The sequence below is a fragment of the Hydra viridissima genome, unplaced genomic scaffold (assembly GCF_058129835.1).
Source record: "Hydra viridissima isolate aposymbiotic clone 2 unplaced genomic scaffold, HvirCarnegie_v1 scaffold_3, whole genome shotgun sequence".
Taxonomy (NCBI): domain Eukaryota; kingdom Metazoa; phylum Cnidaria; class Hydrozoa; order Anthoathecata; family Hydridae; genus Hydra; species Hydra viridissima.
The window spans coordinates 1126677-1131929 of record NW_028324302.1 but is presented as its reverse complement, the minus strand read 5'-3'; the positions used below and the strand labels follow the sequence as shown (position 1 = coordinate 1131929).

The 5253-nt window shown below is 30.0% G+C and overlaps 1 pseudogene across 1 annotated transcript; it reads left to right on the top strand.

Annotated features, from left to right (window-relative positions):
* Positions 1-1584: 1584 nt before the first annotated feature.
* LOC145180407 (uncharacterized) lies at positions 1585-4148 on the top strand (annotated as a pseudogene). Its single transcript, XR_016451314.1, has 4 exons — positions 1585-1864; positions 2003-2344; positions 2689-2881; positions 2961-4148. The product of XR_016451314.1 is annotated as an uncharacterized LOC145180407 (transcript).
* Positions 4149-5253: the final 1105 nt, after the last annotated feature.

The window sequence follows — 5253 nt, the reverse complement described above, 5'->3', positions numbered from 1 at the left end:
TAGAAAATTTTATGCTGATCAAGATTTGTATAAAAACATAGGTCCGAAAATCAATAAAAATTACTCTAATTTAAATTTGAAGTTTTAAAAAATTTTCTCGAAACACTTGTAGCATTAGCCATCTTGTTGAAAATTTTTTCATAACTCACCAAACTTAACGGAAATTAAAAAGGCTGGTTTCTATTACCATTTAGTACTACTATTAGAGAAAAATTGTTTGATTTTTTATTTTGTTTAGATTAGTGATTTAACAGCAGAATTATTTGGCGTGGGCCTAATGTCCTGTTCCCCCTTTCCTCTAGAATGGCTCTGCCTATCTTTATGGTTTGCTGACCATTAGTCAATTTAAAGCAATAAAATTTAATATAACATTTTTAATAACAAAAATAAAATCCAGGCGGAATAGTTATAAAAAGATTTTTGAAAAGATGGCTAACATTAGCGTTATTAAAGAATATTAGTGTAATTTTTGTTATTTCAAGTTTAAGAAAGAGCACTTTCCATTAATTTGCAGACATATATATATATATATATATATATATATATATATATATATATATATATATATATATATATATATATATATATATATATATATATATGGCGCTACTCGACTTTCTCCCCCCCCTAATTTTATGATTGATTCTGATAGAGAATTTTATGCTGATTAAGAATCGTATAAAAACATGGGTCTCAAAATTAATGGAAAGTGCTCTAATTCGAAGTCAAAGTTGTAAAAAATCCCACTAAAAACCCTAATATTCGCCATTTTTTTTCAAAACGCTTTCATTTTTAACGAAAATTAATTACCGTTACATTGCGCAATAAACAGACCTGGTTTCCATAAGCCTTAGCATTATTATTTTAAAGTATTGTAACGAAAGTGTTATAACGAAATGAAATTAATGGAAGATTTCAAATAAAGGTTGAACGTAGAATGTGAGAATGTAGAAAAATTGATGAATAATTATTATTGTATCCTACGCTGGTTTTTTTTATTAAAAAAACGGTTTGAAGGTTACATTTTCTAAATTTTACATGTGATAGAACAACTATGTACTAAGTTTCATAAGTTCTTCTTTTAGGAAACAAAACTGTTGAATTTTTTTTTTAAATTTATTACAAAAGTACATTACTTGCAATATAGTTTTTTCTCTAATAAATCAAAAAACGGCTATTTTCATAGCCACAAAAAATTGCGCAAGATAAACATACTTTAACGAATTTTTTAACGTAAAAACCATGCTATTAATGTTTTGCTTTTGTCAGCTAAAAGATCATTAACTTAGTATTTTCAAAATGGCGAATATTAGGGTTTTTAGTGGGATTTTTTACAACTTTGACTTCGAATTAGAGCACTTTCCATTGATTTTGAGACCCATGTTTTTATACGATTCTTAATCAGCATAAAATTCTCTATCAAAATCAATCATAAAATTAGGGGGGGGGGGGAGAAAGTCGAGTAGCGCCTATATATATATATATATATATATATATATATATATATATATATATATATATATATATATATATATATATATATATATAATCTAGAATGTAATTTACTATATTTTAAATCGCATAAAGTAAATTATATACAAAAACATTTATTTAAATGGAAAATATTGTTTTTCAACGAGATGCTGTGTGCTGCTGTTGTTGGCAAATGTTCGGAGCAAGGTCTAAATCTTTAAGTATTGTTAATTCAACTGTTGAAGATATGATGAAGCTGTTTGTTTATCCAGGGTATTCTCTAGACGTGTGTAGCTATCCAAATGTTATATGTTCTGGATGTCAGAGAAATCTCTACCTGTTGAGGGCAGGAAAACCTGCTAGAGGTTCATGGGGAGAAAAAATTGCCCAAGTGTGTAAATGATTTTTAAAGTTATTGAAAAAAGTTGTTTGTAATATATATATATATATATATATATATATATATATATATATATATATATTTTATATATATATAAACAAATTTATATATCTATAAATTTGTTTTAAGATTGAATGGAGGATGATGACAAGAACAGCTTCATCAACAATGATTCAAATTGAAGAAACTCCAGATAAGTCAACCTCAATTGTGGCTACTAAACTTTGTAGTAAGTGTTTTACAACTGCTGCACAAGGACATTTACACAACTGCTCTTCTTCATCTGCAGTTGCAAACCTGATCTTATTAGCATTAAGTTTAGGAAGTTTGCAAGCAGAGCAAGTTGCTGCTGGAATAATAAAAGCAAAAATGAAGACATGAAATTGCAAGTGGGGAATCATTTACTCTGTCTTCTGGTGGAAACCCATTAACAATTACAGTTGGATGTCCTGATAACAAGGCAAAGAGAAGGTACCTTTTTAATTCTATGTAAATAAGTATATATAAAATATTATATATATGATATAAATTAAATAGCATAAATCACTTATCTTTTACAGATCTATTTCAAAATTCATCAAATCACTTTCATTATTTCCTTCAGAAATGATGAAAGTCAGTTATACTAATTTGTTTTATATATTTATGTCTATACTTATTTTATTGAATAACTATTTAACATTACTTTTTATTTGTTTTTAATTTCTTTGCAATGTCTACATATGTATACTATGTGTATAGTATTTGTATGTGAACACACACACAAACACACACACAAGCGCATATATTTATACTTACATACATTTTATACATAGGTCTATGAAGCAAGTATCTCTTCAGGTGATTAAGGAACTTCAGATTATCCTAGAACTTTCCCTGAATAAAACAGGCCAGCTGGTATCTATTCTTCGGAAAGGAATGGGAAGTAAGTCTGCAGTAGAGAACAACATCTTTGGAAAATTGAGTGACCTAGAAGAGTCCGTATCACATTTTTATCAAGTAGAAAAGGTAACATTTATATATCTTTTGTTATTTAAATTAGATAAAGAGAAAAACCTTTTTCTGAGTTATTATTGCTATTGTTCAGGTTAACTTCCTTGACAGTGTTGATGGCACAATTACAAAAGACCTTGTTTTTGTTCAAGACACTTCTAGCTTTGTTCTAGATTTGATAAACCAACGTCATCTAAATCCCCAATCTGCTTTTGTTCGGATTTCTATGGATGGAGGAGGTGGTTTCATGAAGGTTATTGTAAATGTTTTTGATGAAAATGAAAATACTACTTCAGATTTATACTTAAATAGTGGTGTACAGCGTTGCCAAATCTTAGCCATAGTTGAAGATGTGCAAGAATCAAACTTCAATTTAAGACTGATATTGGAGAAACTCACTTTGCAAAATCTAATGTTTTCAGCAGCTTTTGATTTGAAGTGTGCTAATGCAGTTTTTGGAATATCAAGTCATGCAGGAAAAAAAGCTTGTCTTTGGTGTGAAGGACACTCAAGTGAAGTATGTGGTAAACTACGAACACTTGGAAGCCTTGACTATTGGTATCAAAGGTACAATGTTGAAAATAATTCCAGGAAATCAAAAATGAATCATTTTATGAATGTGATTTATCCAAGAATTCTCTACCTTGATGAAGATCCAGATACTCTAATCCAACATTTAGTACCTCCTCCTGAATTACATATCCTGATAGGAATAGTAACCACACTAGGTTGCTTATTAATGAATCTTTGGCCAGAGTTTGGTAATTTTTTGAAAGTTAGAGGTGTATTACAGAGAGGATATCAAGGCAGAGGTTGGGATGGAAACAATTCAAACCAGATACTTAAGTGTTTAGATGAGTTGGAAAATGTTATAGTATCTGAGGTTCCTGGTCTTGTTCCAATAGTTCAATGTATGAAAGACTTCAAGGCTGTAAAAGATTCTTGTTTTGGTCGAACACTTGAGCCTGGATATCAGCAGGCAATAATAAAATTTAAAAACTCATTTTTATCTACTCAAGAAGTTGCAGGTATTCTTGGAAAAAAACTTTCAGTAAGTTGGAAAGTACACATACTCTTGTGTCATGTGCAACCCTTTGTTGAGTACCACAATTGTGACTTGTCTAAATTTTCTGAACAATGTGGTGAATCAATTCACTCTAAATTCAAACCAACATGGAATAGGTTTAAAAGACAAGAAGAAAACAAAGACCATGGAGGAAGACTCCTCTCATCTGTGATTGACTTTAACGGAAGAAGAGTTAGTTAAGAATAAAAAAACAAAGTTTTATTTTTTGTAATGGACCTCAAAAATTCTTAAATGGGCTTTGGGCCCCTCAATTTTACCCTTTTGCCCCATTTATGACCCTTAGCACTTTGTTTAGATTTTTAAAATGCTCTTTTCAATTATTATAAGACAAATGCTCTTATATAAAAAAGGTTTCATTCGATTGACACGACATAAAACCTGGCGGTCTCTTTAGTCCACAGTGCACCGTTGACATAATTGCTTTTTATTGCAACCGTTTACTTTTTTTTCCGAATTTCCCAATTTCTCGGTTGTTCGGTATTTTGGGGACAATATTTGCATCTGAGGAAAATGAGAATACGTGAAGTTTACTATTTTGCATTCAATAAGTTTTAAGAACCTCAGTGTATTTTAAATCACTTCTAAATAATTGCTTCATAAAAAATTCTACTTACTTTAATGCGGTGGGAAGTTATTGGCGGGTGCCTTTTATTTAGAACGCAAGTAAGCAAATTTTTCACTTCTTTTTATAAATATATTTTCTAAGGCGTATAGTTTGTATTATTTGTAAGAGAAAGCAAAACCCTCAATTTACTATTGTAAAATTTTCTTTTTAAAAAATTCATGACTTATAACCATATTTTACAGCTGGTTTTTAATTAATAGCATTGGGTGCGGGTGTGGTGAATAAGATATAAAAAAGTTTCAATATATAGATCCGGCCGCTCAATAGCACATGTAAAGGTATTAATTGGCTCCCAAATAGTTTCTATAGATATGTTAAGATAAACTAGCTTCAAAACATCGCCATGATGATATGCACAAAGTATGACCAAAGAACGGGAGGGCGCACAGGCCTGCTGGAAATGTTTAGAAAAAATGGTATAATGTCTGAGTTTTGGCCCCACATTATGTATTTCAGTATACATATATGTTTTTGTGTGTGTATTATAATTTCCAACAAATGGTCGATTCTAAATCTAAAAAAGCAATTGCTGATGTATTAAAATTTTGAAGTAATCAGAAAAATGCGGCGCTTTTTGGAACAATAAGACAGACATTGAAACTTAAACAAAATAAAGATAAAAACAATTGTTCGAAAATGAGAATAATTACTCTGAAAAGCACCGGAAAAAACCTT